Here is a 13,021-nt window from a genome sequence, read left to right on the forward strand (position 1 = left end):
CATAGAGCCCTTAAACACTTTCTTAAGGCCATAAACTGTCAGGAGTGCGATACTCAAGCTGATGGTCTAATATCCAAAGTCTATACAGAACGGCGTTTTCGGATGGCTTGTTTCCTATTTCATTAAATGTGTAGGAATTCATCTGCCAATAACTCATTTTAGTAGTTGTGTGTCTAGTGGATGTGACAAGATGCCCGAGAAAGCTGCTGAGGGAAGGAAAGGTGCATTTCTGCTCACAGTTCCCAAAGAGAGAGCCTGCCAATCAGGGAAGAACAGCCTAGGAGCATCTGGTCACGTGGTGACAGCAGTCCTGTTACAGAGAGCGGTGATGAATGTTGCTGAGCTCATTTTGGTTTTCTTCAGTCATGGTCCCCTCCCCATGAAAGACACTGATATCAGAACAATTTACAAACCCTCAAATTCAGAGTGTTTAATATTAATCATGTCACAAGAGCTTAGTGTCCTGACATGTTGTTCATTTTGTCAAAGAAATTTGACAGAAGTTTTCAAAAATTTGTCAATAATAAAAACTTACAGACATTACAAATCATGGTGAACTTGTGATGACATTTTTATTATTTTGCTAACAAGATACAAATTCTAAGCCACTCTGATAGAATTTTTTCCTTTTTTATCTTCAGTGAAGCTATTATAAAATAGAGGCTTATAATAAAATAATCAAAAATGTAGATAGCCAAGAATGTGAAAGTTAAAAGTAGCATATGTCTTATTATATAATTAATATGCATATTGTGTTACTTTTTAACTCTTTATTATTCATCATTGTTTGTGGTTCAAAATCTATTTTATTATTATCCAAATACCTCTGAAAAGATAATTATACAACTTGTCTCATGAAAAATATGCTGAGGATAATCCCTATTGGCTGTGGCCTGAGAAATTACATATTTACTTAGACACTTAAAAAGGGACTACAAACCCTTTATTGGGCCAAACTGGTGTCTAGAGACAGATGAAAAGTCCAGAGGTACTCAGCTCTGAAATTCACACAGTGGTAGGCAAGAGACTGCAATGCTGAAGGCACTCAGTAACATGCACTGTTTGTATGCACAATTGCTCTTTTTTTATTTTTACTTACCAATTTTAAACTTATAGTTTAAGGTAATTCATCTTTATTTTATTTTATTTTTATTTTTTTTTTGGGGGGGGGGGTGTGCGTGGTTTCGAGACAGGGTTTCTCTGTATAGCCCTGGCTGTCCTGGAACTCACTTTGTAGACCAGGCTGGCCTTGAACTCAGAAATCTGCCTGCCTCTGCCTCCCGGGATTAGAGGCGTGTGCCACCATACCCTGCAAGATAATTCATCTTTAATTTTACCTACTTAAAACATTTTATCTTAGCAGGGTGTGGTGGCACATGCCTTTAATCCCAGCACTCAGGAGGCAGAGGCAGGTGGATTTAGGCAAAATGTGAGTCCCAGGACAACCAGGGCTATACAGAGAAATCCTGTCTCAAAAAACAGACAAACAAACAAACAAACAACAAAAAAAAGGTTATCTTAATTTTTTAATTTAATTAATTAAATGATTAATTTCACACATGAATATGCTACATTCAAATAATATCTACACTTCTCTTTCCCACCATCAACTCCTTCCATCTTCTTCATGCCCTCTCTAATTCTTGTCTTCTTCCTCTATAATTACTGTCCTATACATACACATATGTGTATATATGTGCACACTCACAATCTACTGAGTCTAATTAATGTTGCTACATATATATGTGTGTGACCACTCTGGATTAGAAAAGCTATCAGAAGGTTGGTCCCTGAAGACAACTGATTATCTGAGCCATCAACTGCCTTAACACTTCATTTAGGCATAGGACCTTGTGAATTTTTTTCCAGTTTACATTTTCATGATCTGGTGTCAACTTGGGAAGTTCTTGTGCAGGCAATCATATGGTTAAATGTATAGGAACAACAACTCAATGTTGTCTAAAAGATACCATCTCAAAATAATGATTCTGATCCTCTGGCTTTTAAAAATATTTCTTTTCTCTTTTTTATTAATTAATAATTTTTTACACTATATTTTATTCCCCCTCCCGTCCACCCTCAGACTGTTCCACACTGCATTCCTCCTTCCCACACCTCTGTCTTCACGTAGATATCCCCACCCTCCAACCCCCTACCTCACCTGACCTTTAAAATCACTGAAGCCTCCAGTCTCTTGAGGGTTAAGTGCATCATCTCTGAATGAACACAGACCAGGAAGTCCTCTACTGTATGTGTGTTGGGGGTCTCATATCAGCTGGTGTATGCTGCCTGTTTGGTGGTCCAGTCTTTGAGAGATCTCAGGGGTCCAGATTAATTGAGACTGCTGATCCTTCTACCTGGTCACCCTTCTCCTCAGCTTCTTTCAGCTTTCTCTAATTCAACAACAGGGATCAGCTGCTTCTGTCCATTGGTTGGGTATAAATATCTGCATCTGACTCTTTCAGCTGCTTGTTGGGTCTTCTGGAGGGGAGTCATGATAGGTCCCTTTTTGTGAGTGCTCCTTAGCCTCAGTAATAGTGTCAGGCCTTGGGACTTCCCCTTGAGCTGGATTCCACTTTAGGCCTGTCTTTGGACCTTCTTTTCCTCAGGCTCCTCTCCATTTCCATCACTGTAATTCTTTCAGACAGGAATAATTATGGGTCAAAGTTGTGACTATGTGATGGCAACCCCATTCCTCACTTGATGTCCTGCTTTCCTGCTGGAGGTAAGCTCTATAAGTTCCCTCTCCCTACTTTTGGGGCATTTCATCTAAGGTTCCTCCCTTTGAATCCTGAAAGTCTTGGGCACAGAGGTTGTATTGTATATGTATTAATCACCCTGAGAATTCCACAATCATTTTTATTTTGCATATTTACCAGTTATGTATCTCTATGATAGCCTCTATCTGCTGTAAAAAGAGAAAGCTTTTTTGATGAGGAATGAGAGCTGAACTTGTCTCTGGGTATTTAAGGACAAATATTTAGAATATAGTTGGAAGCTGTATTAATTTAGCAAAATAGGGATAATAGGTTTTCTTCTAAGACCTTTCTAGCCATCATTCCTGGCTAGGTTTTCAATAACAGGTAGAAATCCCCTCCTATTGAGTCTGCCTTAATACCAGTTAGGTATTGATTACTCTTGCAATGTCAGTGGCACTATTGTAGCATTTAGTGATGATATCTTTATTGAGCTAGTTGTTCTGAGTAACAATTAATTAAACATTATAAAAAGTACAACAGTGCCTAAGGACAAGTTGAAGGGAAAAATGTTACATAGAACTAATGTTTTGGAGAGAACTGTCTTAGCTCTGATTTTTGAACTAACAGTAGCTACAAGTACTTAGTTGTAACTAAATTTAATTTTAAATTAATTAAGGAGAAAGGAGCTAGTAGCTAACACTCATGCATCCAAGAGAGTAAATACCTCATGAATGATAATCCAGAGCAAGGAAAGAAAATAGTAGAGTAGACATGACCAGGAGACTGAACCATAAGAGGAGAGATAGGAAGAGAGCAAGAGAGCTGGACCAAGAGGATTAAGAGAGAGCCAAGAGCCAAGACATGGCTAAAAGCATGCATGACTGAAATGATTGGGTTATACATGAATGCGAAGCAGAAGGAATGGAAGCCAATAAACTGGAGTTTAGGGTAGGAGGCAAAGTGAGAAGAGCTGAGGGGAGCCACAAATATTGAGTGAGCCTAGAGGCCAAGCATGTGCTTTGGTATGCTAAAAGGCACCATAGTTATCCATTTGTCTTCAGTTGTTTTGGTCATGACATTGAAGTTAAGTAGCAAATTAAGAAAGAAAAATTTAGAAATCTGCTACATCCACTCCAGTAGTGACAGGCATTACAGGCCTGAAAACCTGGATGCAGTCACTAGGCAGGGAGTTTCAAGGAAACTTTGCCACCTGGAACCTTGGCATTCCCACTCACACCCTGTTCCCGCTTTAGTCTGGTGTATGGATCCATGTGCTCTCTTTCAGTATTGTTTTATTATAAGTGCCTTTAAGGATTGATTTTGACATAGCTAATGAAGAAGTAACAAAATTCTAGGCCTTTAGGTCGAGGCTTGGGAATGTAACCTTTGTGACTCATTGCTCCAAGGTATGCTAATCATACCTTGATAGCGACATTCCTTCCTCCACCCACCTGCTTCCTGGGTTCAATTCAAAGAATGGCACCCTGACCATTACTGGATCCTGCAATGCAAATGTGCTATCTTTAGGGGCTCTTAGATTGTTAGGGGCTCTTAGAAACTGCCTTGAGAGATAACCTGACACTTGTGACTTTATACTTCCTTGTGACTCTTAACTGGTATTTTTGGTATTTTCCAACAACGCCCTCCCCACCTCCATGAATTGTGGTTTCTTCCTTTAAATACCCCCTTACTCAACTACTCGGCGCGCCATGGTCCTCTACCCCTGCATGGTGTATGACCATGGGCCCGAGAACGCTCTCGAATAAAAATCCTCTTGCAAGTTGCAGCAAGACCGTTTCTTGTGGGTGATTTTGGGGTGTCGCCTCTCCTGAGTCAGAACGTGAGGGAGTCCTCACGTTGTGGGTCTTTCATTTGGTGCGTTGGCCGGGAAATGCGACCACCCCTCACACCCGAGAACCGACTTGGAGGTATGGGGATCCCCTCTTGTGTGTGTGCCGGCCGGTGTCTCTGTTTTGAGTGTCTGTTTTCTGAAACGAACATTGGAACATGTGCTTGTTGTGTTGGGTTGTTTGTGTCTTGTCCTATGTTTCTGAAGCATGGCGAAGTCTGAGTTCGGATCCATCTGAGTTTATTAAATTTGTGTCTTGGTTTTCGGGTTGCGAGATCGTGGGTTCGAGTCCCACCTCGTGCCTTGGTTTTACACCTGGCAGAGTGAAATGTGTGTCTTGGTTTTCGGGTTGCGAGATCGTGGGTTCAAGTCCCACCTCGTGCCTTGGTTTTACACCTGGCAGAGTGAAATTTGTGTCTTGGTTTTCGGGTTGCGAGATCGTGGGTTCGAGTCCCACCTCGTGCCTTGGTTTTACACCTGGCAGAGTGAGGAACAAGTGTGCTTCTCTGGTTTTGGTCGTCTAGGTAGAAATGGATGCTGGTGTTTGTAGACGATGGGGTGATGGGGTCTGAAATGCGCGCGCGGTCGGTATTTGCAGCTGTCCTTTTGGGCCGTAAGGACCGGAGGACTGTGGTCGGCAGACGTGCTAGGAGGACCACAGGCTGTGGCCCTGGGGGACGCCCTGGGAGGTAAGGAGAGCCAGGGACGCCTGGCCGTCTCCGGATCGGTCAGAGGGACCGAGTTCTGTTGAAGCGGAAGCTTCCCCCTCCAAAATTGTCTAATTCTTTTGCCTGCTTGTAGAGGACAAGAAAGGGTCAAATGTGTCTGGATCTGTTGGTTTCTGTTTTATGTGTTTTTGTGTATGTGTTTAGAGCTATGTGAAAATCTAGAAAAGCAAAGGTAATTCTCATAGGTGCTTTATACCCTGACTAGAGATAGTTTACACCTGAGACGTGAGAGAATGGGTTTTGAGAAAAGCAGTACTCTCCGACTATCTGGGGATAATTTGGTAAAAAATAAAATAAAATAAACAGTATTAATTGGTCTTTGGGGCCCTGCACCTGTAGTTAGGAATCTAGTGTGGCTAGAGAAGCCCTGCTAGGAGCTGATTATAAATGCTGCTCTTATAAGGACCAGCAGCTTCTCAAGTTCTACAAAAATCTCTGTGCTTGTGATAATTAGATTCATCAGGTGACAAGGTGCTCCTCTCTTGAAGTTACAGCTAGAAAAATTAAGAATTTTGTTTGGTTTAAATGAACAAATGTATGCGGCCATTTCATTTTTGTTTCTAAATAGTTTCAAAAGTATAAATATGTTTTTATATGTCTTGGTTATAGATTAGTGGCTCATAAGTTATTAGTTATGATTAAAAATTTGTAACATTGGTAACAAAAAGTTGACTTAACTGTTAACTCTGGGTTAGAGTAATTTAGAACTACAACATGCAGCATGAGACAATCCATGGGAACAGGTCTCTAAAGATACGCCTAAATTGAGTAATATTCTATGTAATTCTTATCCTAGAAATCCGATTTATAAAAGATAAGATTTAGGGTATTGTCTTTTTGAAATATTGGCGGCTACACCTTCTTGTGTTTGTGTGCAGGAACAGGCAGCCAAAATTTATAGCAAGTAATGTTTTTAGAGTTCATTTTAAAAAAAAAATAGATTGTTTAAAATTTGGTTTTGCTTCTCAAAATTGTGGTTGTATGAAGCCTCCTGAGTGGCCTAGTCCACAACCTTCCCCTTATCCACAGCCTCAACCCCAGCTGCCGAGGGAACCCTAAACCCCTCGGGGTGTCGAGAGGCGGACCACTGCGGGTACATGGAACTGCAGAGCACAGAGTCCGGGCGGACTCTGGTGGACCCGCCCAAACTTTAAACCCTTCAGTACTGGTCATTTTCCTCTGTTTGTATTTATAACTGGAAAACTAACCACCCCCTTTCTCAGGATCCCCAAAGCCTCACAGGGTTGGTAGAGTTCCTTATGTTTTCTCATCAGCCTACTTGAGATGATTATCAACAGCTATTGCAGATGCTCTTAACAACCGAAGAGCGAGAGAGAATTCTGTTAGAGGCTAGAAAAATGGCCCGGAAGCCAACGGAGGTCTACACAGCTACAAAATGAGATCGACATGGGATTCCTTTTGACTCGCCCCAGTTGCGACTGCGACATGGCTGAAGGTAAGGAGAGCTTGAAAATCTAACGCCAGGCTCTGGTCTCCAAGGTGCCTCAAGATGGGCCCACTAATTTGGCTAAGGTAAAAGGTAATGCAGGGGCCGATCGAACCTCCCTCAATGTTCCTTGAAAGACTTATGGAAGCCTTCAGGCAGTTCACTCCCTTTAATCTTACCTCGGAAGCCCAGAAGGCCTCAGTGGCCTGGCTGGCCTTCATAAGGCAGTTGGCCCCCGATATCAGAAAGAAGCTTCAGAGAAAAGAGGGAGACAGTTAGGCGATCTAGTGAAAGAGGCAGAGAAAGTGTGTGTGTGAGAGAGAGAGAGGCGGGAGGCAGAAGAAAGAGAAAACAGGAGGGATCATAGACAAGAGAAAAATTTGACTAGAATCTTGGCCACAGTGATAGGAGAGAAAGAAAAAGACAGGATCTAGACAGGAAACCTGGGCAACTGAAGACCGAGCCTCAGCTAAAAAGGCTCAGCTGTGTCAGACTGAAGGTACTTATTTGAGATACACCCTTCAAGACGGGAAGTAGTGACTAACTACGCCAAGGCAAGTAAGAAAATTCTTGGGTACTGCTGACTTCTACAGACTCTAGACACCTGGGTTGGCGACCTTAGCTGCCTGTTGTACCCCCTAACCAAGAAAGGGGAGGTGTTTTGTGGATCCCGGATCGCCAGAAAGCCTTTAAAAAATTAAAAAGGCCCTCTTGATGGCCAGCCTTTGCCTGACCTAACCAAGCCTTTCACTCTTTATGTGGAAGAGAGATCAGGGGTCGCCAGAGGAGTCCTTGCCCAGACTTTGGGACTTTGAAAAAGGCCAGTGGCTTACCTATCCAAAAAGTTACACCCTGTTGCCAGCGGGTGGTTTTCTTGCCTGTAAGCTATTACTGCCATAATCTGCTTGTCAAGGATGCTGATAAGCTCACTCTGGGACAGCAACTAGCTGTAATGGCATCCCACGCTCTTGAAAGCATTATCTGAAAGCCCCCTGACTGATGGATGACTACCAATGCTCCTGTGACACATCGGAACTTTTTGTTGACTGAACGAGTGACCTTCGCTTCATTCCACCTGCTGTCCCACTGTGTGAGACTGCACCTACTCACCACTGCGCTGAAATGATCTGAAGGATCAGATCAGCCTTGGCCTGAGGGTTCGAGCTGGTACACTGATGACAGCAGCCTCAAGGTTAAAGGTAAGCAGAAGGCGGGGACAGCAGTATGGTGATGGACAGAAAGCAAGTGATCTAGGCCAGCAGCCTCCCTGAAGGGACGTCGGCCCAGAAAGCTGAACTTGTGACTTTGAGACAAGGTCCATAAATGGCAAAAGGAAAGTCTACACTGACAGCAGGTATGCTTTTGCCACTGTACGGAGCAATATACAGACAAAGAGGGCTGTTGACATCTGCAGAGAAAAACCTAAGATGCTATGGCTAAAGAAAATCAGATGGCAGATCTAACCACCAAACAGGTGACTCAAGGAGCAATGATCCTGGCAGTCAAGGAGCCTAAAGATTATTATGACATCAGAGAGACCAGCTTTAGATACACCCCTGAGCACTATCAAGTTATGGACAGTATTTGACTTGGCCTGGGGGCCAAGAAATTCAAAGGTGTGGTTAGGTCCTTTGACTATGTTACAGGACTCTCTGACTTGGCAGAAAAAATAGTCAAAAGCTGCAAGGCCTGTGCTATGACGAGGTATAGATACCGTTTCAAGATGGATAAAAGCTTTTCCTACCAGGACTGAAGATCCTAAAAGAAATCTTCCCAAGGTAATAGATCTGCCTTTGTTGCCCAGGTAAATCAGGGACTGGCCAAGATATTAGAGATCGGTTAGAAGTTACATTGTGCATACAGGCCCAAAGCTCAGGACAGGTAGAGAAAATAAATAGAACCATTAAGAGACCCTTACCAAATTGACAACAGAGACTGGCGCTAATGATTGGATAGCTCTCCTACCCTTTGCTCTTCAGGGTTAAAAACACCCCTGGACAGTTTAGACTGACCCCCTTATGAATTACTCTACAGGGTAATTACCCTCCACTGGTAAAAATAGCCTCTGTACATAGTGCTGACATGCTGCTTTCCCAGCCTTTGTTCTCTAGGCTCAAGGTGCTCCAGTGAGTGAGACAGCAAGCAAAAAAGCAGCTCCAGAAGGCCTACTCAAGAGAAGAAGACCTGCTACATTAGACGTCTCTGCACAGAAAACCTTGAGACTCCGGTGGAAAGGCCCTTATCTTGTACTCTTGACCACCCTACTTTCTACCTTTATGATACCCCTTTTGATTTTGCTTCTGCTTTTAATTATAGGTGCATGTGTGTTAAATAGACAAGTCACCTTTATTAGAACAAGAATTAGTGCAGTGCGGCTTTTAGTTTTGAGACAACAGTACTATGCCCTAAAGGATCAAATATGTCAGAGAAAAGATAGTGTCTAGTTCTAAGATTAGAACTATTAACAAAAAAAAAAGGGGGGAATGAAGAAGTAACAAAATTCTAGGCCTTTAGGTCGAGGCTTGGGAATGTAACCTTTGTGACTCATTGCTCCAAGGTATGCTAATCATACCTTGATAGCGACATTCCTTCCTCCACCCACCTGCTTCCTGGGTTCAATTCAAAGAATGGCACCCTGACCATTACTGGATCCTGCAATGCAAATGTGCTATCTTTAGGGGCTCTTAGATTGTTAGGGGCTCTTAGAAACTGCCTTGAGAGATAACCTGACACTTGTGACTTTATACTTCCTTGTGACTCTTAACTGGTATTTTTGGTATTTTCCAACAACGCCCTCCCCACCTCCATGAATTGTGGTTTCTTCCTTTAAATACCCCCTTACTCAACTACTCGGCGCGCCATGGTCCTCTACCCCTGCGTGGTGTATGACCATGGGCCCGAGAACGCTCTCGAATAAAAATCCTCTTGCAAGTTGCAGCAAGACCGTTTCTTGTGGGTGATTTTGGGGTGTCGCCTCTCCTGAGTCAGAACGTGAGGGAGTCCTCACGTTGTGGGTCTTTCACTAACACTCCACCAGTGTTCCAATGGTTCTTAGAAAATCCTTGAAGTCAAACCTGAGCTTGGAATTCAGTAAGAATGTTACCTATTCAGTAACATTCAAATTCACTTCTTCTAGTAGAGACAGTGAAACTAATTAGGCATTACAAAGAACAGAGCTAGAAAAGCTCATGGCTAGTCTGCATAGTATATTACTTAGGTCAAGTGGAGTCACACCCAAACACAGGAGTAAACAATGCCCTAGCAAACTGGTGGGTTGTTGCATGAAAGAGTTCACGGAAGGAAATTCCCCTGGTACAGGTTTCTTCACTAGACCCAGAGGAATAGCATAATCAGGTATTTACTAAAGAACCCCTGGTAGTGAGTTAAACAATAGACCAGCATTGCATCAGAGCATTCACCTGGCTCCAGTGTTTAGCTGATCTTTTTAATTAAGTGGTAAACTAGGCCTGGCTCCTGCCATCTTTTTATGTATGCATTCTTTTTGTTTTGTGTCACTGTAACTTGGCAGATGTGTTCCCCTGGCTTTTCTTGTTTTTCTTCTGTATTAAAAGTCTGGTGTTCATTTGGACAAAATACATTCAGATACAGCACACTCTCCCTTGATTCCGCCTCTGTCTGTCAGTTCTCATGACTCCATGCACACCTGCCGGAACCCCTGATTCCCATGGATTGAGAGGAGCCGACTGGGCCCAGTCCAAGGCAGAAATCATAGGAAAAATGAAACAGTCTAAAATCCATTCTCAAGGCCAAGTGTTCTGCTCCCAGTACAGAATGAAGAAAACTGCAAAGAGTGGGAACCAACGCTTAAAACAAAAAGTGTCTGGTTATGTGTTTGTAGTAATAGAAGAGAGGGAGGTGGAGGGGGGGTGAAGAGAGGAAGAGAGGGAGAAAGGGAGTAAACAAGATATAAAATCTGGCTGACACATACTGTTCCTCTACATGAAGAGGAAAATATGGTAACCAAAGGAGTTAGGAATGGGGCAGAAACTCAAAACCACAATCAACAGGAGTTATATTTTCAAGCAATTGATAGTTCAACTAGACAAGAATCCTAGAGTTCATATATTATATACATCATACATATCATATATAGCATGTAGGAAATTCTCCCTTGTCAACAGTAAATCCTTCAGTTGTCAACAGTTAACTGAATCTGTATCAAGAAGACACTAATATATATATATATATGTATATGTTAAGTCAGTAGCTAGGCATCTTTAGAGACAGTGGTTCCTGAATGGCTCATTTATGTAACCTAGCACAAGTATCATTGGACTGACTTCTGAAACCTCATCTTCATAATACCTCTAGAAAAAAAGAAGAAAATGTATGAGTTAGAATCCCACAGCATTACATAATATGGATGATCTGAACATTCAACTGCAGCAGAACACAGGAATTAGCTGCTAATTCCTGATCTAAATACACACAAGGGGTAAGAGAAAAGAAACCCATATACTTGTGTCTATGTGAAAGACCTGCACAAGCATCCAGACAAGAAATGTCAAATCCAAATTCTGGTGGTTAGACAACCGACATCATTCCAAAGGAACTTGTGAAGTCTTTCTTCTAAAACAATGCCAGATTCCCCTATCATTCACAGAATGAACAAATGGCTACTACGATGCCCATTAGCATACAAAAGCACATTCTGGCCTCCAGGTTACCCCAGTATAACGAGTACCTTGTACATATTTCAGAATCCATGCTAGCATCCTGGACTTTCTCTCCTCACTTCTTAGTCTGAAATTCTTCAGTTCATGGTTTTTCTTCCTCCAACTTCTCATTTCTCCTTATAACCCTGCTATTTTTGACTATGTGTCCTCTTCCATCTTCCTCTCTTAGGTCTCTGTTTTTGCTCCTCTCTTTAGGCCCTTTCTCTCTTCCTCTTCTTCTTTCATTTGCTCCATCTTTCCTCTCATAGCCAAGTCAAATTTGCTGGCCATATCCATTTCAATCTACTACTTTCTCTGCTTCCTCTAGACTCTTCTAGCTGCCTCTAGATGCTCTCTTCCTTATATCTAACATAAAAACTCTCTACTTAACCATAGTTTGGAGTGATCATGTTGTCAGTTTATATAAAAACTACATTGAGAAAGTGTCACATCTGACTATAAATATGCTACTACATGGAAAAAGTCTGTGCACTTGGACTTAGGAGGTCTAATTTCTAACAAACTAAAGTCAGTTTTTCTCTGAATGTGGTTCTGGTTCTGGCCCTCAAGTACATGGGTTGAAGAGAGGAGCCCTGATGTTTCTATACAGAAGGCCTTCAGTTTTACCTTGTGGGAGTATGTTCACAGGCAACTCTGACCTCTAAAAGCTCTCAAAGAGTTCTCATACTCTCAGTAGTCCAGTAACCTTACTCTAACTTTCAAGTAACCTTAAACTGTAAAATAAAGTTGTTTTCTATTCTATGCAATAAAAATCCAAAGAATATAAGCTGTTGGTTGTTGCCTTACCTTTTAGTGGTTTTCAGCTAAGAAAGTGCCATGAGTCTCAGAAAAAACTGTCTTCACAGCAATAGAGCAATGATTAAGACATCAAGGAAGGCATGGGAGTTGAAGCACCTTCATATTTTATCTCTGCCTGACATAGACTCATGAACATCTCTTAATACAAAATGCATTCAGATCAATCTCCAGAGTCCTATAGGTTTATATTTTTTGAAAATTTTCTATTAATAAGGATTTGTAAATGTTTTAACCCACCCGCCAGAGGAAGTGGAACAAAAGGTTGATAAGGCAAAGGACCTGTTTAGAAGTAGTTCTTTGGAGTAAATCCAATCTGCATTGTCTGTCAGAGTATCAGCAATTCATTTCACATGGATCAGTAGTGGCAGTGGAGCAGAGATTGAGCGAATGGGCAACCAATAATAGGCCCAACTTGGGAGACATTCCATGGGCAAAGACAATCCCTAATGCCATTAATGATATTTTGTTATAATGTAGACAGGAGCATGTTGTCCTCTGAGAGGTTCCACCCAGCAGCTGACTCAGACATCCACAGCTGAACAGTGAATGGAGCTTGGGGCTCTTATAGAAGAATAGGATGAAGAATCGCAGGCCCTGAAGGGGAAAGAACTCCACAGGAAGACTAACACAGCCATATAACTTGAAACCTTGGGGCTCTCAGACCCTGAGCCACAAACAAAAAACATATAGGGAGTGGACCTAGGCCTCCCTATGCATATGTAGCAGATGTTCAGCTTGGTCTTCAGGTGGGTCCCAAATAGCTATCTCAAAAGCTCTTGCATATCATTGGTATATATTCTTCT

The sequence above is a fragment of the Mus caroli genome, unplaced genomic scaffold (genome assembly GCF_978045245.1).
Source record: "Mus caroli unplaced genomic scaffold, Mus_caroli_1 scaffold_1, whole genome shotgun sequence".
NCBI classification, from domain to species: Eukaryota; Metazoa; Chordata; class Mammalia; order Rodentia; family Muridae; genus Mus; species Mus caroli.